This window comes from Odocoileus virginianus, chromosome 30 (genome assembly GCF_023699985.2).
Source record: "Odocoileus virginianus isolate 20LAN1187 ecotype Illinois chromosome 30, Ovbor_1.2, whole genome shotgun sequence".
NCBI lineage: Eukaryota > Metazoa > Chordata > Mammalia > Artiodactyla > Cervidae > Odocoileus > Odocoileus virginianus.
The window spans coordinates 21,679,586-21,705,643 of record NC_069703.1 but is presented as its reverse complement, the minus strand read 5'-3'; positions in this window follow the sequence as shown (position 1 = coordinate 21,705,643).

The window sequence follows — 26,058 nt, the reverse complement described above, 5'->3', positions numbered from 1 at the left end:
CAGTGTGGGTGTGTAAGACCTGGAGGGCACATGCTGGCTGTGCAAGCCCAGCTCGAGTGTGCATGACCTGTGCGTGTGCACACGCGTGTGTGCCTGACCCTGGGCCCGTTGCTCTTGTCAACTGGACCTGTTTTCTCATCTGTCCACGGAAGGGGGACCTTCACTCTGACAGCCAGTGTTCCTTTGTCGCTCAGCACCTTTGGGTGACATCTTTAAAAATCTTTGCTCATTTAAAAGGGTTAAGGATATCAGGCCACTGACCGGGGTCGGGGGCCAGGGAGGGGAGGAGAGAAAGAAGAATGGAGAACTTTTGTCTTCTGCTCTCAAGAGCAATGCTTTAATCGATTAAACAAAATCTGTATTTTCATTTTCATAAAAGTTTTATTTCAAAATAGCGTGCATGGTTAAGTCCTCTGCAAAAGCACTAGTGCCCTTGGATAGCGCTCCAGTCATTTTCAGGAATCTGGTCCAAGCCCTAGTTCTCAGAGCTGCTGGGACTTTTCTACCAAGAGCCCCTCACCCAGAGGAGAAAAATGTAGTGGCGAAGACCTCAGGCATCAGGGTCAGCCTGCCTGACCCAGTGGCATCTGTAAAATGGGATAGTCTTTTCAGGTAAGAACCAATTCTGACTCCAGGATCCGGTTGGCCTCCCACTGCTTTTGTTCACCAATTGATACTTTTTATACCTATGGCCTGCCTTGGGCAACCTAGGCCCTCTGCTTGAACATTAAACCAAGTGCCTTTGTTCTGTACCCTATCCACTGCAGATGGCTGCAGGAAGGAAGAAATTCACGCATGCCCTCCCCAAGAGGCTTGCCATTCTAGGAGATATTCGCAAGATTAACGGCCTTTTAACTATGTTTCCTCACCTCTCCCCATCTCTGTTCTATATGGAACCTGGCATCCAGACCCTGATAAGATGATTATTTTGAAATGTTAGTTTCCCATCTTCTTGGTCAGGTTAGCCGGCTTTCCGACTTTGTCGCATTCCTTGCCTCTACACCTCCTCACTCGGATTCACCTGCCTGTCGTGCGGCAAGCAGAGCGAGGTTGGACTTGGGAACAGTCGCAGCAGCGTAAGTCATGGCATGGTTACTGTGTCAGTGAACACCAGCGGAGTGTCTGTCTCAGCTCCCTCACACTGTGGTGTGTGACCTTGACCCTTCTCCCTGCTGTGGTGTGTGACCTTGACCCTTCTCCCTGTTGTGGTGTGTGACCTTGACCCTTCTCCCTGCAGGACGGTTGTCATCAACAGAGAGCAACAGTGCTCATTTTGTGCAGTTGCAATGAACAGGGAGGATATTTGTAGAACCACCCAGTACACAGTAGGTCCTAAATAAATTCCAAGTTCTTTCCTGGACCAGCACGGCTTCCTGATCCAAACTTAACTTTGTCCTGTCCCCCTGACCATGATAAGTCAGCTGATCTCGGTTGGCAGAGACCTTTCCAGGGTGTCTGTACACAGGGGACGATGAGAGGGCAGGCGATCAGGAAGACTCAGGGGAGGACAGATGGGCCTCCTGCAGGGCTATTTGCTATGCCTACGAAACCACCAGTGGCTTACTGCTCCTGTGTCTGTGGGTAAGGGGAGGAGGTGGCGATGTCCGGTTATGTCCCCTGGAAGTCACCTCTTTGCAGGCGGGGCCATGCCATCCGCTTCTGTGAGAGAGGGGGATCCATGTTCTGTTCTCCCCGTGTTTTTCTCTGCACCACCCCTTGCTCCCATGTCGACAGCTGGCTCGTTTTTAACCCCAGCCTTTGGAGGCTGGCGCTACAGGGTAGAGGGCAGGAATTGCTTAGATTCTAACTCCTGGCATTTTTTCCCCCTGGAAGCCTGAGTTCTTTGAGTCGTGAGGGCCTTTGAGGGACAGTCTGAAGGCCCAGTGCCTGCTCCCCTGGCCGTGCCCATGGCAGACTGTGTGATGTGTCTGGGGCTGCGTTTCTTTGGTGGTCACTGGCTCAGAGGCAGCAGAACCTCCGGGCTCCCGAGGACTCTGTGGCTTTGGCCCGGGTGTCTCCGCAGTAACCAGTGGGGACAAGTGGCCGGTGACCACGTGTGCTCCCTTCACCATGCATGCTGGTGAGAGAGAGGTTGGGTGGGCGTCTCATTAACGATGGAGACTGACTTTCCTTCCTCCAGGTGGGACGTGGGCTCAGAGACAGATTTAACTTGATTCAAAGACATTTTTAAAAATGACGTTTGTCACATACCTGAAATTGTGGAGACAATGTAGCGTTGCTATTTCTGAATTTCCTGTAGCTCCCGCACCGAGCCTGGCCCACCGCACAGGCTCAGCAGCCCTTCTCCTTATGGGCCAGGCTACCTGGCAAGGTCTCCCCACTGCGGAAGGCCTGAATGATGGGCTTGACTGGGACAGCCCAGGGCTGGGTCTCTAGATGGCAGACGCCTTGAGATTGGCAGCTCCAGCAGGATTGGACACGTTGGTCCTCTTGGGGAAGGTTGGCTAGAGTGGATGACCACAGTAATAGCCACCATTTATTGAGTGCTTATGATCTGCTGGGCATACTTTGAAGAAGCCCTTTGTGTGTGTTATCTCAGGAGTTCTCACAACAGCCTATGAAATCAGTACTCTATTATCTCCACTTTACAGATGAGAAACCTGAGGCTTCTAGAGGTGACATCCATCACCAATGTGAAGAAGCTAGCAGGTGGCAGAGCAGGACACTCACCCAGATCATTGACTCTGGAGCCCCTCACTCTAAACTTCGGGTGCAAGTAAGTAGTTGACTGATGGGCTGAACAAATACCCACGTGCAGAAATCATAAATTAGTCAAGTTGGTGAATATCAAGGCAGATGAGTTTACTTGCACTTTTGAAACTCTTCAGGGACCCTTTCCCGCCCTGCTTCCCTGAGTCCACTCAGCCTGTGGGGTAAGCGAGGTCCCTTGGCTGTCTCTCGTGGATCTGCTGGAAGCTTCTGGTTCTAACTCTGGGCTGAGAGGTGGGATCCCTGGTACCTTTTCTCTCAAGGATGGGCAAAATCATTCTTTTTCTTTTTCTTTCCCCAATACCACTTTGTTAATGCAGAAAATCCTTGAGAAGTGAAGTCACATTTTCCATGCCCCTGAAAACTCTGGAGAGCCGGAGAGCTGATGAGTATTATTGTAACCAGAGGAGGCTGGGGACAAAGGAAGCTTATAATTTTGTAAACAGGGGCTTGGGAGAGGCCTGCCTACGATGGCTTTCCAGGGGGAGGGACGAGGGGAGAGGCAGGATTTGGAAAACATGAAACTCAGGGGAATTACAAGACTAGTCAGTGTTGTGTTGCCCAGGTGGACACCCCACCCCACCCCGGGGATGGGTCGGTGGAAGGGGTGTTTCAGAATCCTGCCTCCTTCTTCACTCACTGCTCCCCAGCACCCCCTGATGATTTCTGCTAAACTCCAAGTTGACTTGTTGAAGGGGCAGGATCACTGGGCTTGGGGTGAAGAGCTCAGCAAGTTGAGGGCCTTGGTTCTTTGGCCTCAGTCTTCTCATCTGCAAAATGGGATGGTGAAGGCTCTGCCCCAGACAGTCTCCCCTCAGCATGGTGATGGAGCCACACTTTTCTCTCACCCTCCCAAAGCTTCCACCATTCCCCACTGCCTTTGGGCCAGACCATAAAGTCTGTGGTGTCTGCCAAGAGAACTCTCATTTTCTGGGGGTCTGAGAGACCTCCCCTAACCTCAAGTGGAAAGGATGATAAAAGCTGTGAGCATTTGAGTGCTATGTGCTAAGTCACCCCCATTTATCTTATTTAACGTGCAGAGCAAACTTACAAGGTAGGTGCTCTGACTACCATCTTCATTTTACAGGGTTAAGAGTGTAAAGGTGCAGGGGAGGGAAGTGGGCAGCCCAGCACTGTGCATCCATTTGTCTGCAGGATCCCCCGATGGACCCACCTTGCACTCTGCCCTCTCCTCCCCAGAGCCCCCTGAACAGTGGATTTGAACCTAGGATGCTTGTCATAAAGCATATCTTAGCACCCTGGGATAGAGCTTGAGCAACTGTGGTCAGGAGCGCCTCTGAGACTAGTTAGCTGCTTGCCTTATTGTGAGATAGGCCCATTAAATGAGGGAGAGGTAGAGAGAGAGATTGAGAGAGAGGTTGGGAGACAGAGAGGTGGAGAGGGATACACCTGCCCACAGCACTGGGAAAGAGAGGTACCCAGAGACACTGAGACAGAGAGTCAGCACCCCCGTTACCAAGGCGACCCAGCCTGGGTAGGTTTCATCACTTAAGCCGTGTTTTGAAGGAAGAGAGACAGACCATGAGTGAGGACTCTCCAGCCTGGCTGGGGGAGGCCAGAAGCCCCCTGGGATGTGTGTTTTGGCCCACAAGCTGAGGACGGCACGGCTCTTGCCTAGGGAGAGATAGTCCTCCTAGAGGACACAGGGTAGCTCATCATTGCCCTCTGGATTCTCAGAGGGCAGCTTGGCCTGGATGAGGAGGAGGTTTCAGAGGAGCCTGGGAGGTCTCTATCCCTTGCCTGGGGCAGGGGGGACAGGCTTCCGCACTCAGAGGTTCAGGAGAGGTGGAACTAGGCCGGGGCTGGGGGAGGGGAGGCAGCGCATGTTCACGGAGGAGACCCAGGCTGACCGTGAATGTGCTCCTTCCCCCACCCACCTATGGGACACCCTCCCCTGGCTCCAGCCTAGTCGCCTGCTGTAGAGACCTCCAGCCAAGAGCAGACGGCTGGTAGCCCCTGACGGTTGACATTTTCTTTCCATCTTTGAATTCACAACCCTCTCCCGTCCAGGCCATTTGTCTTTGGAGGGGCTTTTTATTTTGGATCTTCTCTCTATATCTGTGCAACCTCAGTGACAGCCACGTGGCAAGCGAGAGGAAGCAGCAGCCACTCACTTGGACCTAAATTGAGAGGTGATGAATTGGGCCACCTGTCCCCAAACTTCCCTCCCATGCAGCCTGTCACAGGGTCTGACACCCCCTCCCCACCACCAACCTAGGATCAGGGTTTGACTTTGGAGGGCTGCAGGAACTCAGCCTTCTCCTTGAAACCCTGATCCCTCCAGTTTGGGGAAAGAGACTGTGAGCCCAGGCCACAATCATTCCCCCTTTGCAATTCGGGCACCGGTGCGTCTAAGGGCAGCGAGGGGGTGAGGATTCCCACTCTGGAGCCAGACTGCCCTGAAAAATCTGTGCCTCAGTTTCCTCCTCTGTAAAGTGGGGTTAATAATACTGCTTTACCCAAAGAGTTTGACGTAAAGTGTTTAGAACAGCAGCTGGGTGTATAAAACCTCACCCAAAATTAAAGTCTTTCCCAAGCCTCCCTGCCTCACTGCAGCATCCTCGACGCCTTTAATATGCTAAGCGGAACCCAGAGGGCGCCAAAAAGCTTGGTATGGTGGCGGCATTTCCCAGGACTATTTGGCCAAAGAAACCTGTTTCTGTGACACATATAATGGGGTTAGAGTTTCCCAGATCATCTAGCATGCTTAGTCACTCAGTCTTGTCTGACTCTTTGCAACCCCATGGACTATAGCCCGCCAGGCTGTTCTATCCATGGGATTCTCCAGGCAAGAATACTGGAGTGGGTTGCCATTCCCTTCTCCAGGGTATCTTCCCAACACAAGGATCGAACCTGGATCTCCCGCGTTGCAGGTGGATTCTTTACTGTCTGAACCACTAGGGAAGCCCTGAAAAACATTGCTAATCAAAAAACCTCAGTTTTATAGCCCAAAGAGCAGGGGAGGTGTCCTCTCCCAGGGGTTGGGGACTGGCTTGGGGCTCCTGATCAGGGGGCATCTGATCCAGCAGGGGGAGCAAGTGGAACAGGACCCCACAGCTGTGCCAGGGGCATGGGCTGTGCTCCCAGGGCCCTCGGCAGTCACTGTCTCTCGTGGGCTCTTCAAGGGCCTTCAGGCTTGGAGGTGTGCCCCCCTTGAAAATATGACTTGCTGCCAGGGTCCAGCGCAGACACTCAAAGGTGGACTGGTGGCAGCTGGTCAGAGTGGATATTGGGGGGTGGGCTAGTGGGCTCTGACCCTGGAAGGAGCTGAGCTGGTCAGCTCTTAACTCCTGGGACCCAGGGATGCAACAGACAGGGCAGCAGAGATGCGATGGTACACGTGGAAGATGGGAGGGTCCGTGGGTAACCCTGGGTTCAGAGATTTTCATTAGCCATGTGATTTTTTTCTTTAAAAGAAAGCTGAAAAGGAACCCCACTAGATGCAAAAAGAAGATGAAAGTCAAGCATTCTGGCTGAAGTATTTGTGGGGAAATCTGAAAGTGCTGATTTTGTCTCCCCACCCGTGGGACAGGGCGGTCACTCAGAGCTGTGTGTCCAGATCCTTTGCGAATGCCTGTCCTCTGGGTATAATGACTCCTGTCCTGGGAGGTACCATGGGGGCCTGTCTGCTGGGTGTTGGGGGCCACACAGGAGGCAGAGCAAAGGGGCTGAGCTGGTCTTCATTCCTTCCAAGCATCTCCATGGTGGAACCTTCTTGGCTGATGGGAGAACTGGTTGATACTTGGCTTTGGCTCTGGAATCTGGATCCTCGGTCTGGATGGTGACCTCTTTGACTTTGATCTCCAGGGAGGATGATGCCTGCTTGCTGGCCCCTCTTACATCCCTCTGTCTCCCCGAGGAGAAGCACCTTCAGGGCTCTTGCTGCCATCCTGTCGCTTGTGATTTCTGAATACCAGTACTCACTACTCTGGGAGCTTTGACCCAGAGTCTTGCTGGTACGAGACTTGCAAGGTCAATGGGATCACCACTATTTCCTTGGCCTCTTTTTTCCTCTCTGTACAGCTGGTCTTCTAAGGCCGCTGTTCTTTCCTTAGTATCTGTTTCTGGGTCAGCCTGGGTTATAGCTCAGGACTGGTTTGCAGCAGAACTAACCCATGTTCTTTTGTTCAGAACTCTTCTAATGGGGGAAAGAGACACTTGGGGAGGGACAATGTAATCTCCCTGCAGGCCTTCTTTCCCAGGGGTTGAGTTGGTCACCCCAGCATCGCAGGCCCGTTTAGATTTCCATTGTCCTTTTCCATTGCCACTTGTTCCCTTGTGAGGCGTTCTTATGATTCACTAGGAGAACCATCCTTTTCAGCTCAACTGTCCTCTCCACCTTCATGGGGTCTCAGCCCCCTGAAGAGGGTGACTGGAAGCTAGTGATGGTCCAGAACTAGGTCTGGAGGGTCCCGATTATAGTGCAGAGGCTTAAGAAAGTCCAAATGAGGCTCACCTGGGCGTTGGCACCTGGTTGGCTGCTTGGCCTGTGAGGGTAGATGCCTTTTGTTTTGATGGGGGAGGGGAGATGTGTGCAATTTCTTACTGTCTGTGCCGGGGCTGTATGACCCTGAGACGTTGGGCCATGCAGGACAGTTCCCTGTATGGGAGGGAAGAGTTAATGACATGCGTGTGGCATTGTGGTGTGTGGCATTGCAGGTCCCAGCCTTTGGCAGAACCTCAGTGCCCTCAGGCGTCCTTCAGCTGCCCTGGGAGTCAGGGGTCCCCAAGGCCAGGCCTCAGCCCAGGTCGTGAATGCACCAAGTTTGCGTGGGAGCCAGAGGTTGAGCACCTGTCCGAGTCCTCTCTGGAAAGGGCCAGGCCTTCCTTCTGTGGAGCCTGCAGGCTGCACGATGTACACAGTCCTGTGTGCCATCCATACGTCCTTTCCAGTGGGTGTGCCAGCAGCTTGCGGAGCCTGTGGGTTCTCACTGGAAAGCCAGGGGTTGAGTCCAGGAAAGTTGATTTTTGTCTCCTGAGATGCTTGCTTGGGCCCCAGGCCAAGCTCTACTGAGGCCTGGCAGCTGACTGGGAAATGCTCTGCTTCCCTGTCATTGTGGACGCCAGCAGCAGCCTCTGGGGAGGAGAAAATCCTCATGGAGGGCAGGGCAGGGCAATCATGCTGAGGAGACAAAACAAGAGGGAGGTGGGTTCCTGAAGAGGGGACAGACAGGCCTTCCTCTGGGATAGAAATGCTGACTGACCTGAGAAATAGAGTCTGACCCAAGAAAGGAAGGAGGAGGCAGGAGGAGGGGAGGAAAAACAGTGGGGATACTGAAAAAGGCCCCACAGACACAGTTGTCCCTTCTTGGAAGGGAAATCATGGAGAACAACAGTTGGAACAGGAATTGAGCTGGAAAGCAGACGATAATGGGCTCCATACTTTGGGATTCAAGATGGCGACAGTAGAGAAGTTGACTCCACTTGGTAAGTGGAGAGGCCTCAGGTTCAGGCCGAGGGAACTCCCTGTTTGGATTTTGGACTTGGGCTCCAGCTCTGAGAGCCTCTCATTGGGATGCAAACCCCTGAAGGCAGAGGTTCCTGTCTCTTTTGCTCATTGCTTCAATGCCAGTGTGTAAAATAGAGACGAGCACAGATCAGGTTCTCAAGAAAAAGAAGTTTGTTGACTAAATAAGTAATTTGAGCACAGGGGTATAAGAACATTGTATTTTAGGGACTGAGCTAAAAGTCTCTTCCAAATTCACACTGGGGTCCTTGAAATACTTGCAAGGGATATTTTAGGGATATTTTGGGTCATCCCACAGTAGGGAGCAAATGGAGGGAGAACTGTGGGGGGAGAAAGCAGAGAGAAAACTGAAGATCATGGTGCTGTGGTGGCAACCCAGGCTGGAAGACTAGTGATAAGAAGGTCATGGTCGGGATGAGTGGGCAGAGGACCAGGCAAGGGAGTCAGATATCATACCAGATGGTCAACTCCCCTCCTGAGGCTGCAGTGGGTGACTCTCGGAAGTTCAGGCGGTCCAGTGATGTCTACCAGCTAACAGCAGGGCCTTGGAGCAAGAGTAGGAGTGAGAGTGAGATGGGTTCTAGGCCCCTGGGGCCGGTCTCAAAGCAGAATTCCAAGATGGGGCTCAGGATGGGTCCAAAGCAACAGGGAGGCAGCACGCAGACCTGGGCCCGTGACTTAGGTCTGATGGCTGCAAGGAAGCTGTGTCTCCAGGGGCGAGGCTGAATCTCCTTCTCCCTCCTGGCTTCCTGTTAGGATTCCTTCTAGAACTTGGACAAGGTGAGCTGCAGATGGGGGTCATGTGACTCTAGTGGTGGGAACAGGAGAGACTCAGAGCTTAGGAAGCAGACAGGATCCTAACATGGGGTATATCAGCATCAGGTGGGGTGGGGGAGGTATCAGTTCAGTTCAGTTGAGTTGCTCGGTCGTGTCCGACTCATTGCCACCCCATGGACTGCAGCGTGCCAGGCTTCCCTGTCCGTCACCAACTCCAGGTATGGAGACCCCAAATAAGTAAGATAGATAGTCATGTGGACAAGATAGGCTAATGAGGTCAACTGCAGACAGAGGTTGTGGGTAATCCTGAATGTCTTTATGTTATGTGAGAAGGGAATTCTATTCACTCTGTGGGTCAGACTTGGATTTTGGTGCTCGGTTTGGAACGAGGGCACAGTCTTTCCAGGGAGGAGCGGAGAGTGTACCTGGTATCAGAGGGTGGCTGGGGAAAGACCTGCAGGAGGTTCCTTGGGGGATAATTACAGATGTTGAATATGAGTGCTCCCAGGAGGGGTAACTGAATATGGAGAGGGGGCAGGCAGGAGTCATAGTGTATTTTCAGACTTAAAAAGTGACTTTTCCCAGGCCATAAGCAAGTTGGTGGAAGAAACATGGGTGGCAGTCTTTTTCTGCCACCTTCTGCTGCTTCTCCAAGCACGTGGATGGAAGATTTGGGGAAAGAGAGTCCTTATCGTGGGGCTGAAATCAAGCAGTTCTTTAACTGACATCAAGTGGAGATTGATTGTGTTTCCTGAGCCCGATTTCAGGGAGGGCATTTGAGGAGAAGGTCAGGGATTTGGACGGCGAGGAGATGTAGCCTTGAGGAAGCAAGGCGCGGCCGAGCCTTTCCCAGGAATTCAATAAAGCCATGGATGAAACTGATCCATCACTTTCTCAGAAGTAGGGGGGACGCCAGCCAGCTGGAGCGTGAGGCGGGAAGCCCCCCTCCTGGCGCTCTCAGGAGGGGTCTGGTGTCTGTTTACGCTTGTGCAGGCTCCGGGGTATGAGAGGTGGTCCAGCTAAGGGTACTGCTTGGTGAGTAGGCAACTTCGGGGTGGGCGAGGAAGGATAAGGGTGGATCCTTTTCTGTTGGCCAATCCTTGGGTCTTGGAACCCTCGCTACAAATACCTGAGAGAACATTCCAGTTTTTCATTCCATAAACACTTGCTGAAAACCAGCCCTGTGCCAGGTACTGGCTTAAGAGTTGTGTAAATAGTGGTGAGTAAAGGCAGGTGTGGTCTACTGCTCCCGTGGAGCTTCGTGTCAAGCGGGAGAGAGGGATTAATTGAGTAATTGTGGGCTAGGGTTTGTGCTCTAAGGAAATTCGAAGGCCAGGGAGGGTTTCTTTGGAAAATGGCACCTGAGTTGAGATTGGAAAAATGCTGGACTCTGTCTAGGGGAGGGATGGTGATGTGAGGGAGCGTGTGTTTTCCTGCTGGGGATGGCTCAGAGGGAGAGGCCCTGTGGTGAGCAGGAGAATGGTGCTTTCAAGGAATATCTAAAAAGCAGAGATGGAACACCTTGCCTGAGATAGGGCCCAGGCTGTGCAGGACCATGCAGGTCAGAGTCAGGCTTTGTGTTCGTCCTGAGTGCACTGGGAAGTTTTGAAGGTTTTTATGCAGTGGTGGTGGAGTGTGGGGTATAAAATGTGATCGAAGATGCATTTTTCAAAGCTCCTTTTGGCTTCTCTATGGAGGCCAGATTTGAGAACAGAGTGTATTTAAGGAGAGCAAATAGAAGGCCATGGAAATCATCCAGGTGAGAGGTGATGATGGTTTAGACCAGTGCAGATGGAGGGAGATCTGAATCTAAGAAATATAATAGCAAGTATTTATTTAGTGTTTACTACATGCCAGCTACTCTTCTGAGGGATTTTACATGGAATGTTTACTCCTCACCATCTGGTAGGTGCTATATCCCCACTTAAAGATGGGGAAATAGGCACATGGAAGTTTGGTAATTGGTGGAAACAGGGTTCAGGCCAGGAGCCCACAAACTTAACCATCATTCTCTGCCACTCAGTGGTTTGGATGTTAGAAGGTGAGCATGGGAAGACTTAGTGTTCCATTAGATATGAGGGAGAGTTAGCATAAGAGATGCTCACAGCTTGCTTCATGGGTACCAGTTACTCTCATAGGCACCAGTTGAATGGGGCTGGGTTTGGGAGAGGAGTTCACAAGTCTTATCTTGGACAGTGTAGTGGTTTGAAAATAGGTCCGTGAGTTCTCTGATATTCCTTTCTTCAAGAGACAGGGCTTGATTCTCCTCTCCTTATTGTGGGCTGGGTTTAGTAACTTAATTCTAATAAACAGAATATGATGATAATGCCAGTGTATGTTCTAAGACTAGGGCATAAGAAGTATTGTGGCTTCCATCTGGGTACTTTCCCTTAGGTCACGCCATGGAGGAATTCACTGTCATATCATGAGAAACCTTTGTGGCAATGAACTGAAGCCTCCAGCCAATAGCTGTGTGTGTGTGCCGTTTTGGAAGTGGATCCTCCAGCCCCAGTCAAGCCTTCAGAAGACTGCAGCCCCAGCCCACTTCATTAGGGCCCTAGAGCCAGAACCACCCTGCTGTGCGTCTCCTGAATGTCTGAGTCTTAGAAACTGTGTGAGATAATGTTTGTTGTTTTCAAACCATAAGTTTTGGGGCAATTTGTTAGGCAGCAATAAATAGCTGATACCAACAGCCAAGGGTAAGTATTGGGTAAGCATTTATCATGATTTGAAATTAAAATGTGGATGTGGACTGCAGTTTGATGGTGGCTGAGCACTTAGGAAGACACTAGAAGAGAAAGGCCCAGTTTGGGCTCTGAGGAGTTCTGACCCCCAGTAACCTTGAGGAGAACACAAAGTGGTTTTCCATTTGTGTCCTGCACTGTGTTGGTCTATGGAGTAGCCTTGGGGGATGGCGGAGCTTTGATGGACTGTTAGCCATGCCAGGCCTCTGGTCTGATTCATTTGGAATGGCCCTCCTTTTCCTGTTTTTAGACTGGGGTTTAGAATAAGACCCATACAGGGAAAAGCAAAGATCTGCCTCTAAAATACCTGCTCACCTGTGCAATCTCTATTCTTATAGATGATGAAACTAAGGTTCAGGCAGGTGAGGGACTTGTCCCAAAGGCAGGTAGCCTTGGACGTAAGTCTCTGGCCCCTGTCTGATGTTCTTACCTCTGAATCTCCCTGCTTCCAGCTCCTTCCATGGGCCCTGGAGGAGAGAGGTGGGGGATGTGCAGAGGATGAGAGGGGTTCCTGCCCTTGGCATTATACCCACTCCCCCTCCAGGGGGGCAATGACACCCCCATGGACCCACGTGGCACTTCCTCTGGGGAGGGGGCAGGAGTTGTGGGAGTCATTCCTGCCTCTGCTAGGCATGGAGTTGGTCGGAGCCTCAGTGTTCTCATATGTGAAATGGGAATGAGGATTCACCCTTCCTTGCCAGGCTGCTATGAGGGTTAGATGAGGTGGCAGAGGCCATGGGACCTGTCCCCAGTGCAGTGCTATATGACTGGAGCAGGTAGGTCCTTGCTGGCTGGGGAAACACATGCTCTTGGGCTCTCCCCGGGCAGAATGGGGCCTTTGGGGCCCTGGAGATCTGGAAACCCTTACGTAACGTGACTCCTCTGCTACAGCAGATCCAGGCCAGGGTCTCAGAATGCGGGAGCTGCCAGACTCTGCACAACCTGACCTGGCTGGGCAAGGCATCCCCCTGGGTCGGGTTTGTGGTGCAGATGGACCCTTAGCTGTTCTAAGTTCTCTTAGACTCTTGAGAACTCATCCTCCAGCCCCCCACTCCATGACTCCAGTTCCACAGATCTTTGCCCTTTATTGTTGTTCAGTCACTAAGCCGTGTCTGACTCTGCGACCCCATGGGCTGCAGCTCGCCAGGCTCATGTAAATTGTATGGAAGGGATGTTATTAATAGAAATCAGAGCATACCCACTGTTTTACAGGGGAGACTCCTGTAAAGGCTCCTCCTTTTACAGGCTCAGGAAAGTGAAGTGATTTGTCCACTTCATTTGACTATGGCTAATGTCCTCTACTTTGGCCACCTGATGTGGAGAACTGGCTCATTGGAAAAGACCCTGATACTGGGAATGATTGAAAGTGGGAGGAGAAGGGGACGACAGAGGATAAGATGGTTGGATGGCATCACCGACTCGATGAACATGAGTTTGAGTAAGCTCCAGGAGTTAGTGATGGATAGGGAAGCCTGGCGTGCTGCAGTCTATGGGGTCACAAAGAGTCAGACACGACTGAGTGACTGAACTGAACTGAACTAAATACCCTCTATAGGGCTTCCCTGATAGCTCAGTTGGTAAAGAATCCACTTGCAATGCAGGAGATTTGATTCCTGCATTTGATTTGATTCCTCGGTTTGATTCCTGGGTTGGGAAGATCTGCTGGAGAAAGGCTAGGCTACCCACTCCAGTATTCTTGGACTTTCCTTGTGGCTCTGCTGGTAAAGAATACACCTGCAATGTGGGAGACCTGGGTTTGATCCCTGGGTTGGGAAGAGCCCCTAGAGAAGGGAAAGGCTATCCACTCCAGTATTCTGGCCTGGAGAATTCCACGGACTGTATAGTCCATGAGGTTGCAAAGAGTCGGACACGACTGAGCGACTTTCACTTTCACTTTCAGTGTCCTTTACCACCCATGTCTTCTTCCAGGGTTTCTTTGGAATGATGTTCTCGATCTTAATGTCCCCCGACACCACCGCCCCATGCCATCTAACTGTTCTTTCATGGTCCCCAGGCCTTCCACAGCCCCTTCTTTCCTAACCATCCAGGCTATGGGCACACAACTCCTGCTTTTACCTTAATCCTGCCTGCATCACTGTTGATTGATTGATGCCATGCATTTGGCCCTTGAACCTAGTCTGAAGCTTATGGCACGTGGTCTCCTCTGGCTGGCAACCCCCCTCCACGTGTGATGTGAGACTTTCCAGTCCTCGGAGGGTGGGTGAGGAATTCCTGAGAGGAGCCAGCAGGCCCCTGGGTCTGGGTGCCTCCTCCACCCCCACCTGGCTCTCCCGCACCCCCAGCCCTCCACTCCCCTTGAGCCTCCAGGCTGTTCCTGAGGTTTGGAACCAGCAGAGTGTTTCCCCCGACCCTATATTTTCTTCTCCCACTTCTCTTCACTTGAAACCATTTGTAAGCAAAAACCCATTTGGGGTGTTGTGTTTATTTTTTCCTAGTTCCACGGGAAATTACTCAGGATGTATAAGTATGTGTTTTCCTTAGAAAATAGATTCCTTTACATTTTGGCTTTGTGGTTTCCGAGGGAGGTGGGGCCCACAGAAACCTAGACTGCCAAGAGGGCTCCCCATCCAGGAGTCCTCTAGGCCTCAGAATTACACCCTTTCTCCTCTGGGCACCAACCACCCTCTCTGGTTCCCTCTTGGGCCCCTCAACTTCTCAAGTCCCACAGGACTTCAGCCCCAGTGGCCAGATATGTCTCCACCAGATTCTTCCTGATTCATTGAGTCCCAGGCTCTCTTTCTCTCTGTTTGGTGAAGATGTTGAGGCAGATCCGGGCATGAAAATGCTTTCCTTGTCTTCACCTGGATCGGGGGAGGTGTCTGTAAGGGTCTGCAGCATGGACTTGAAGCATATTTCTAAGTTCTGATCTTGGCTCTGCCTCTCGCTAGCTGATGAGCTGTGAGCGGCCACTCGCCCTTCTGCCTTGCTTGTTCTCCCTATAAAGGGGCATGTTAAGAGTATTGGTCCACAGTAGGGGAGGGATAGGGCAGAATGAATTGAGAGTAGCATTGACATATTAATGTATTCAGTGCCATGTGTAAAATAGACAGCTGGTGGGAAGCTGGTGTATAACACAGGGAGGTCAGCTTGGTGCTCTGTGACCTACAAGGCTACCATGAGGATTAAGGAGTTACACATGTCATGTGGTTAAATTGTTACCTGATGGAATAAGCGTTGCATAGTGTTTCTTTTTCTTTCCATGGGCACATGTCTGACAAGTGCTTTTCGTCCTAGTTGTCATCCTAGTCCATTCCTCTTAGCTGGCAATGGGAATTCGAGACAGGAAGGAAAAGTGTGGGCTTCTTTCCTTGGCTTGGCCTGCTGACTCAGGGCTCTTTCTCATCCCCCTTGAAATTTGCCTTTCTGTTTGCATGCCCATGTTCATAGCAGCACTGTTCACGATAGCCAAGAATGAAAGCAACCCAACTGTTGTCAACAAATGAATGGACACAGAAAATGTGATATTTTATTTACAATACTTGTAAGTATTATAGGGTGTAGTATTTATTTAACATTCCATACAAATGAAGTCTTATTCAGCCTTAAAAAAGAATGAAATTCTGACACATACTACATGTTCAATATGGATAAACCTTGAAGATATTATGCTAAAAAAGCCAGACACAAACAGACAAATTGGTGTGTAATTCCATTTATATGAGGTGCCTAAGGCAGTCAAATTCAGAGACACAAAGTGAATGGTGGTTCTCAGGGGCTGATGGGAGCAGCAATGGGTTTACTGTGTAGAGTTTCATAAGGGATGATGAGAAAGTTCTGGGCAGGTATAGTGGTGATGGTTTTACAGCAGTGAGAATGTACTTAATGCCCATGCACAGTATGCATATAAATGGTTTAAAGGGTAAATTTTATGCTATAGATGCAGCATATTAAAAAGCAGAGACGTTACCGACAAAGGTCTGTCTAGTCAAAGCTGTGGTTTTTCCAGTAGTCATGTATGGATGTGAGAGTTGAACCATAAAAAAAGCTGAGCACTGAAGAATTGATGCTTTTGAACTGTGGTGCTGGAGAAGACTCTTGAGTCTTGTGGACAGCAAGGAGATAAAACTAGTCAATTCTAAAGGAAATCAGTTCTGAATATTCTTTGGAAGGACTGATCCTGAAGCTGAAGCTCTAATCCTTTGGCCACCTGATGTGAAGAGCTGACTCATTGGCAAAGACCCTGATGCTGGGAAAGATTGAAGGTGGGAGGAGGAGGGGACAACAGAGGATGAGATGGTTGGATGGCATCACCTACTCCATGGACATGAGTTTGAGCAAGCTCTGGGAGTTGGTGATGGACAGGGAAGCCTGGTATGCTGTGGTCCATGGGGTTGCAGAGTCAGACACAAGTAAGCAACTGAACTGAGTGATTTTACCACAATAAAAAAGGCAGAAATAAAAATACATATCAATAATAATATTGGTATCTCCCTTTCAAGACCCTGTGAGGGGGTACTCATAAGAAGGAGCTCATCCCTGAAGGGGGACTGAAGTTGAGATAGTCTTCCTGGAGGGACTTTGGTGCAAGAGATAGTGGGATAGATAACAAACCATAGTGCAAGGCATTCAGGACCCATTGTGGTCCTGAGAACTAATTTGGGGGGAGCCCAAGGGAAGTTAGAAAGTCTGCCTGGATGGTGACATTGGAGCTGGGCTTTGAAGGATGAATAGGAATTTTCAGCTCAGGATGATGGGACAGATGATAAAAGTCTGGAGAGTGGGCGGTTAAAGGGTTGAGGGACATTAATACATCTGTGTGATGGACTGTGGGAAGCTGGGGGGTGGGCAGAGGAAATGATACTGGAAAAGGAGACTGGGGTCAGATGGTGAGGCCTCTGGGGGTCACACCAGAGTAACTGATATCTCTGAAGTTCTGTGGACCAGACTGATGGTTGATGTGCAAAAACCTCCTCTCTCCTCAGATCCAAGGATACTGCTTTCCTGGGCCTAAAAGAATGCAGGTTTGTTGTTGTTGTTGTTTGCTTATTTTGTTTTTCACAGGATAATTCCAGGTCCCAGGACAAGCTTGGGGGTGATGTTTGGGGGATATCCAAGTCTTCGTTATCGCTCACCCCAAAGGTATTCTTGGGCGGTCTGCTCCCCACTTGGCCATTGTCTCTGAGACTCCTACTTCATGAAGCCTATTCCTTCCTGGCTTCCTTAAAGACCCCATCTCTGCTTTCTCAGAACTCAGCAGGGCCTTCTCCCTCCAGGATGCCCTCCTGGGCTAAGCCAATGGCACTGAATCCCTCTAACTCCCATCAAGTTAAGCCCTCATCCTCATCATCAAGTTAAGCCCTCATTAGGGAGAAGAGTGTCGTAATAAGGGGCCTAAACTCTGGGCCAGAGGGGCTGAGTGGGCTCGAATTTGAACTCTGCTACCCAGTAGCTGGGAGAACTTGCGTAAGTGATGGAGTGCTGGGCCTGTCTCCTTGCCTGTGAAATGGGGAGCATCCTTTGTCTGCCAGTTGTACTGATGACCATGATCCCTGCCCATTGTGTTATGATGCTTTGTGCTTACATAGCCATTTCTTGGACACTGAGTGGGTTGTATCTGGAATGGCGCTGGCAAAGGAAGAGTCTGGGGAAAACTTGATGGAAACCAGCGTGACTGGAAGAGCAACTCCTGACCTCAGTTCAGCTTCTGGAATTGGGCTGGACAGTTGTGACTGGTACGTCTTATCTCTTTTAACTTTCTCCCCTGGCCAGTTTCCCTGGGAGTGTTCTCTGGGGTCCACAGAGATTCTAGGAAGCAGCCTCATGTCACGGAGATGCCCTGTCTCCTCCTCCTGCCTGCACCAGGGGCCTGGCCGCGGGTGACATGTGTGTGTGGTCCTCCCCAGTCTCTGCAGGGCTCCTCTTCCTCCTCATGTGGGACTGTGCACCCGTTTTGCATTAACTGGCACCTCTGAGTGCCATGGAGAGGCCAGGCGCTGGGAACAGAGAGCCACAGGACCAGATGGTGCCCGGCTTCTACAGGCTTTCGTTGTAAAGGTCAGTGGTCAGTTTTGAGCGCCAGTCCCCAAGCTCAAATCTTCCTTTGCATTATTTCATTTAATGCCATCAGCAGCCTTAGCAGGTAGTGGTGGGCTCTCATCCTTCTTTGTTGTTGTTGTTCAGTCTCTCAGCCGTGTCTGACTCTTTGCGACCCCGTGGACTGCAGCACACCAGGCTTCCCTGTCCTTCACTATCTCCCAGAGTTTGCTCATACTTATTGCCATTGAATCGGGGATGCCATCCAACCATCTCATCCTCTGTCATCCCCTTCTCCTCCTGCCCTCAATCTTTCCCAGCATTAGGGTCTTTTCCAGTGAGGTGGCTCTTCGCATCAGGTGGCCAAAGTATTGGAGCTTCAGCTTTAGCATTAGTCCTTCCAGTGAATATTCAGGGTTGATTTCCTTTAGAATTGACTGGTTTGATCTCCTTGCAGTCCAAGGGACTCTTAAGGGTCTTCTCCAAACACCACAGTTCAAAATCACCAATTCTTCGGTGCTCACCCTTCTGTAGAGGAGCATTTTTTGTAATGAGAAAATGCCTAAATCTTTCTGGGAGTGTGAGAAGGAGGCTTGGAGGCCCCAGTAATGAGAGATTCTCCTCCAGTCTCCATCCTCCCACTTAGACAGGGACTTCTTATCTGAATGATTTTGCTCATTTGAGTGATTCTTCTGGTGCCAGGAACAGGCCCTGTAGACCAGTTGACACCCTCTCCTGCAGACATCAGGGGCCTCCATGTTAGGTCAGGCCTGGTTAGCCTCTCCAGAGGATGCCCAGCTCGGAGCCCTCAGCCATATCACTGATGGAAAGGGTGCAGGGAGATAGCGAGCTGGCCAGAGGACAAAGGCCAGAGGCCCCCCTCCCTACCCAGCCCCCTGACTCTGGCCCTGGGGTAGAAGCACATGGCAGCCTGCCAGGGCACCGCATGCACACCCGGCAAAACAGCAGCAGGATGCCCCACTCGGGTGAAAACCACAGGCCTGACCCCGCGTGGTGCTGGGCCATGTGGGCCGGATGCGCAGAAGCCCTGATGCCCCTTGCATTACCTCCTAATTCCACCTTCTGTTTTCACTCGCTCTGCTTCCTGCTTAAATTCCCTTCCCAGGCTAAAAGTTTCCATCTCTGGGCTTGGCCCCAAAGTGAAATTCTTTGGAAACTTTCAGCTTAGTTCACTTAGTTATTGTTGAGTGGGAGAAGGTGGGTGGGGGAGACGATCTGGCTTATTTTTGATACCTCCAGATGAAAGCCCCGTGAGACCCTGAACTTCCCCCTTGGCTGTTTGGGTTTCAGCTGGGGTGCTGGGGGAAATGGTATCAAGGAAACATCTTAGGGTGAGGGGTTGGGACCTCTTGGATTGCAGCCCCGCCTTGCTGCCTTACTGGTCAAGGTGCTCTCTCTCTCTGAATCTGTTCATTAATTTCTAAAGCCAAATCTTTTGAATAAATCATTTCTAAGGTTCTGCCCTGATGCTGGCTGATCGATGCTTTAACCTCATGGGATGTTTTTTCTTTGAAATGAATCCTGCTTCCTTTCATGTGTGGGCAGTTATCGGGAGGTTCTAGCTTCTGCCGACGCCTGTGCAATCCTGTCAGCCTCCGCATCGTAATCAACCATGTGGCTCGACCACAGAAGTCTCAGGCTGGGCCTGATGGAAACCAGGCAGCTGGCCCGGAAGGAATTAGCCTTTTCTTCTCACCCCTCCTCTCCGTTTGTTTGGTTTGACTTACATTCTGCATCAGGGATGAGCTGGTTGGGAGAAGGGTATGAAACTTACAGCCTGGATCCACACATGCTGTTTGGCTTGGGAAATGAAAAACAAAATATTTAGTTGATTTTTAGTGCAATAAAATTATTATTATTTTTTAAAAAGACAGGTCTTTGGTCTGGCGTTAGCTGATTTCTGAACATAAAAATGGTTTAAAAAAATTAACCATTCAATTAAAAAAAAAGATTTGTAATATGGTCTATGTGAATTAAGTTCCTGTTGAGAGGGTCCTTTGCATGTGGGAGCTGGAAGGTGTCAGACAGGGAGGGGATGGCAGGAAAAGGCAGAGACAGGGATTTTCAGATCATCAGGAAGTCCTATGGCTTCGATACCATCTCTGAGATGTATGAGTAAACTGTCTAAAATGTGCAGGGAGAGAGGAAGGGGCTGAAAAGCCCTGCCTTTCCTGAGTCCTTGAAAACAAGAAGGTTCCTTCCCTGGTGGCCCTGGCGTTTCTTAGCAGCCCTGCTGGGGGCGGAGGGGTGGATGACATGACCTCTGGAGGGCGTGCTGATGCAACAGGGAGATGGATCAGCCTCTCTGGTGAGTATGCAGAAGACAGCCCCCAGCTGGCTCGAGTGCAGGCCTTCCCCTGTGTCTCTCCCCCGGTCAGGGCCCAGATCTCTTCCTCTCTCTTCTGTCCTTTGCCGTCCTGGACTGGAAGTCTGTTCAGATTATTTCGGAGACCTTCACTCAGTGCTTTTGAGGCTCTGTCGTTACTTTTCTCGCAGCTATTTCCCTCTACACTCACAGTCCCACTTGTCCCTGGGATTCCTGTCTACCTTGTTTTTCCTTTGGTGAGGTGGACCTTGTATTCTGAGACTTTGCTAACTTTTTTTATCAGGGTATAGGTGCTTTACAAGGTTGTGTTTCTGCTGTACAATGAAGTAAATAAGCTATGCGTGCTAAGTTGCGTCAGTTGCATCCCACTCTTTGTGACCCTATGGACTGTAGCTTCAGTCCTGTCTGACTCTTTGTGACCCTATGGACAGAGGAGCCAGGTTCTTAACATTTCCTGCATTGGCAGGCAGGTTCTTTACCACTAACACCACCTGGGAATAAGTTGTGTGTATACATATATCTGGGCTTCCCAGGGGGCGCTAGTGGTGAAGAACCCACCTGCCAATGCAGCTAGATGTAAGAGACTTGGGTTCCATCCCTGGGTTGGGAAGATGCCCTGGAGGAGGGCATGGCAACCCACTCTAGTATTCTTGCCTGGAGAATCCCATGGACAGAGGAGCCTGGCAGGCTGCAGTCCATAGAGTCACACAGAGTCTGATATGACTGAAGTGACTTAGCATGCACGCACATACACATATTTCCTCCCTCTTGGACCTACCTCCTCCTGCCATGCCCCCGGCTGCTGTCACAGGCTTTACCCAGATCCCCCATTCAATCAGCTGCTGCTCTGTGCCTGGCTGTGGGGGTCCTCAGATCCCAGGCCATCTCCCCGTGGGGCTGAAACCCCCTCAGGGCCTTCTGCTGTCAGGGCCTGGGTATGGTGTCTGTGGACCTGGGGCCCCCTACCCTAGTGGGCCCCATCCTCCAGAGAAAAATCTTAGAGATTATACGGATGACTACCTTGGTAAGAAGACAGATATAATTCAGTCTGGATTTATGGTTATATGTTCATTTTCATGATACTCATTTTTCCTTATAATTTTTTTTTAAGAAACTAAGATAAAAAAGGGTTTCCCTGGTAGCTCATCTGGTAAAGAATCTGCCTGCAATGCGGGAGATCTGGGTTCCATCCCTGGGTTGGGAAGATCCTCTGGAGGAGGGAAAGGCTACCCACTCCAGTGCTCTTGCCTGGAGAATCCCCATGGACAGAGGAGCCTGGTGGGCCACAGTCCACGTGGTCTTGAGTGAGTGGCAAGGCACAGCACAGCAAGATAAACAGTTCGGAGGGGCTGTTAGAACACCACAGGCCCTAGGCCCAAAGCTCATGGAGATGCTGGCCCCGCGGGCGGCGCTGTGAGTGGCAGGGCAGGCTTGTCTGCGGCTCTGGGGCTCCAAGAACACTCCTGGGCCCTGCTGCCACCTGATGTAAGGGTGAACACCATTCCTTTAGCCACTTGGCTCCAAGGATCCAGAAAACCAGGAAGTCCTCTGTCTCCTCCCTCCCCCTCATCCCCAGCTCTCGACAGCCTTCCAAACCTGGCAGGGAATCACGCTCCAGAGAAAGCAACCTTTCTAGGCCCTTCCAAAGTCCCCTGAATCCGTCTCCTCTCTCCCCACACAGGTTTTGGTTTTACCTCATTCTGCTTTGGGAATAGCTGACTTAACAGCAGTGACCTCAGCAACTCACTGCACAATCTGGGAAAGTCTCTTTTTCCTTCTGTCAGAGGAAGGTGGAAGTTCAAATTCAAGGCCAAATCCTGCAGAAATGCCTGGGAGGAAGGGTTTTCTGCTCCGGGATTTAGGTCCTCCAATACCCTCTCTTTGCGGGCTTTGTACCCCGAAGCAGTGAGCCCCCGGGCCTTGATGGGGAGAAGCACCTTCCCAGGCAGGCTCAGCGCTACTGTTGGTGGGGCCCAGGGTGGCAGTCTATCAAGCGAATGGCTAATATTCCAAAGTTATAAACAGAGCTATGAATGTGTATGCTCTCTCCTTGACAAAATCCCTTTGTAAAGGGACAACCTAGAAGATCAGCTTCTAATTTGGGACTTCAGACCCTTCAGGGTCCTGTGCCAGAATATTCCGGAGAGGGGAGAACTGGTCCTGCCCACCCCACTCAGCCCTTGCTCCGCCTGCCACCAGCTCCAGCCCCACCCTGGAGCTTATGTGTGCATGTGTGGGGTTGCTCCAGCTCCTGCAGCTAAGCTTGGCCACCCTCCAAGCCCAGGTGTGTGGGTGCTAGAGGAGTGGCTTGGTCCTGCCTCAGGAGGAGGAATCCGGGGCAGAGGCCTGGCAGAGACCCACAGTGTGGCTCAGAAGGAAGTGCTGAGTGCTGGGCTGGCATAATCAATTTGCCTCCCAATCCTTGCCATGTGGGGAGTATTGGGGCAAGGTCCCTGTGTGTCTAGCTCTGAGGGTGGTGCTGTCCTCAGCTCCCCCCCTCCAAGGAATGCTTGCTGCCTGGGTGTCTATTTAGATTTGCTGACTCAGCTTGTAAATTTGTTCTCGTTTTAAAAGGACTAAACTGCTACCTTGACACGTGATCATGGTGGCCCTGTGTTTGACTTTCATGTGCTGGAAGCTAAGAGAATTCTTTATTAAAGCCATTTATGAGCAAATTGGAGTCTTACAAAGCAAGTTGAAAAAGAGGCAAACCCATTAGGACACTAGGGTAGCTTTCTCCCTTATGTTGATGGCTGTTGGAAAATGTTGATAATTTCACAATTAAAGCTTTCATGGGACATTTTCATGACATATCCAATGCAGTCAAAGTCTATAAGGGTATGAATGACTCCCAAGTTTCACACCAACCCTTCTTATTCCCTAAATCGAGAGAAACATCATGAGTGCTGAGTGATGAAAATTGTTGCTTTTTAATCCATAACTGAATTAGTTGAATCAAGAAATCCCTTGGTTTGTCATCTAACCCTCCCAACACCAGCCTGAAATTTCAGCTTCCCTGCAGCTTCTCCTCATATGGATGTGAGATGGAGAGAATACCAAACTTTGTGCCTAGCTGTTTTCTTCCAGAACAATGACTTTACAGCGTCCTTAACCAATTAAATCAACTATGATTACTGACCATGTGTGGGGCATCTGGTTGACTCTTGGAGCACAAGGGAGACTCATGCAAGTGTGGTCCAGACCCTCATGATGTTTACAAAACCTACTTTAAAAAAAAGAGCTTTTTATTTTGTGTTGAAGTATAGCCAATACGGCTACCTGATGCAAAGAACTGACTCATTGGAAAAGACCCTGATGCGGTAAGATTGAAGGCAGGAGGAGAAGGAGATGACAGAGGATGAGATGGTTGGATGGCATCACTGATTTGATGGACATGAATTTGAGCAAGCTCTGGGAGTTGGTGATGGAGAGGGAAGCGTGGCAAGTTGCAGTCCATGGGATTGCAAAGAGTTGGACACAGCTGAGCAACTGAACTGAACTGATAGCTGATTAACAACGTTGTGATAGTTCCAGGTGAACAGGGAAGGGACTCAGCCATATATGTACATGTATCCACCTTCCCCCAAACTCCCGTCCCATCCAGGCTGCCACATAACACTGAACAGAGTTCCATGTGCTATACTGTAGGTCCTTGTTGGTTATCCATTTTAAATATAGCAGTTTGTACATGTCCATTGCAAACTCCCTAACTATCCCTTCCCCCCATCCTTCCCCTCAGCGACTGTAAGTTCATTTTCTAAGTCTGAGTCTCTTTCTTACAAAACCTACTTTTTAAAAGAGTAAGAAAAAAGCTCAAGTTGTCCTCTTGCTTTACTGATACATTTAAATCCAATGAAGCTTTTTTTAGTAGCCAAGCATTACCTTTATAATAACTTGTGTGAAAATTTCTCACCATCTTTTCTTTCTGATAGGAGGAGGTGTGAACTAGGACCAAGTCCTTTAAGAAACCGAGAGCTCAAGATTGTCTAAAATTCCATCACAGTGGGCCTGGCCACCAGCTCACTGTATCTCTTGGAGAAAAGACGTTTGCTTTCTCTGAGATGCAGTCTCCTAACTTATACTTCAAGAAAACTGACCTTGATGATCTCCACTCTTCCTTCCACCTTGACAAACACTTTCCAAATAGATAGGAAGCAGTGTTTTAAGCACAGGCTCAGAGGGACTTCGCTGTGCTAACCGTGATGCTCACCGTGATGCTCACCTTGAACTGTCCTGCCCTAGAGGTCTTTCCTTGTCAGATGTCTTTGTTACATCAGCGGCTTCTCTTATCCTTGAATTACTGTGGAAATTGCAGGGTGGATGGGTCCCAGCTGCCCATGGCCTCCCTCGGGGACTTCCCAGACCCCTCTGGTCAGAGAACGAAACCCAAGGCTTTCATGATGTTCCTATATCTGCTTTACTTGTCATAGTGCGGTGATCATTATGTTTCCCATTAGATTAATCAATTTAATTGCATAAATACTTATTGAGAGCCTGACAGTGTAGGGCGTTGTTTTAGCCACAGTAGGGGTAAAACAGGGCCTTCACTGCATGGAGCTTCATTCTAATGGGGGAGGTTGGGGAAGGGGAAGAAACATACACACACAATGTGATGTCAGTGAGTGATAAGTGTGTGAGAATTAGTATAACAGATTAAGGGGACAGAGTGTGAAGCAAAAGCGCCATTTCAGCTTGGGTGATCAGGGAGGATATTCTGGAAGGTGTCTTGGAGCAGAGAGACCTAAAGATGGGAAGGCACGGACCGAGATGTCTTGGGAGAGTAGTTCCTGGAGAGGCACAGTGAGAGCAGAAGGCCTGAGGTGGGAGCATGCGGACTGGACTCCAGATACAGCAAAATGGCCAGAGGGACTGAAACCAACTGATGAAGGGGAGATGCTGCACAGGTGGCCAGAAGCCTAGAGGCCAGGTCCTGTGGAGGCCCAGTGAGTAGGTTTTTATTTGAAGTGGGATGGGAAGCCTTTGAGGGGTTTAAAGAAGAGGACAAAACACATATGATATGATTTTGTTTTTAAAAGGACCACTAGGCTGCTTCCTTAGTGGCTCAGATGGTAAAGAATCCACCTGCAATGTAGGAGACCTGGGTTTACTCCCTGGGTCAGAAAGATCCCCTGGGGGAGGAAATGGCTACCCACTCCAGTGTTCTTGCCTGGAAAATCCTGTGGACAGAAGACCCTGGTGGGCTACAGTCCTTGGGGTCACAAAGAGTTGTACATGACTGAGTGAATAATACTTTCAGGCTGCTGTGTACAGAAGAGACAGAAGTGAAGCAAAGAGGGAAAAGGAAGGAGGGGGACCATTGAAGAGGCGACTGCAGGAGACCTGGGTGAGATGATGCTGACTTGGTCAGGGTGGAGGAGGGGAGAAGTGCTTGTGCTCAGGATACCTGTGTGGGGCACAGACTGTCCAGGGGACAGTATCTGGCACAGAGCAGGTGCTCTGGGAAGGAAGGCAAGGAGAGGAGGACCATTGTGGGAGGTTGAGAGCCTGGAGAGAAGTGCAGGGCAGTCATAGCCTTAGAAAGCACGCCTCTGCACCTCTGTCTGTATCACCCACAGATGATAGGTGTAGGTGATAAAAAAAAAGCTCTTTTCCTGATGACAGCAGAATAGAAATACCCTGCAGGAGTCGCACCTGGCAACTTCTATCCCCTAACATATTGTTTCGTCCATTTAGGACCTTTCCTTCTTGGGACAGTGATTCCTTCTGCTGGGATCTGTGGCCCTGCTTGCCATGCCTCCTCCTTAACGTCTGCATCACCTAAGATTTGCTTCCTCATGGAAATCCTTGCCTGCTGCAGCCTCAGCTGCCAGTGCTGCCAGCGATCCCCTGCCCTGGGTTGAGTCTGGGCTCTGGTGTGGCCCCCATTGCTCCTCTTATGGTGGACCTGATCCACGGAGGCCCTTATCTCCCCCCATACTGGTCTCTGAGGGAGTGTCACATAGCAGAGTATGAAATCT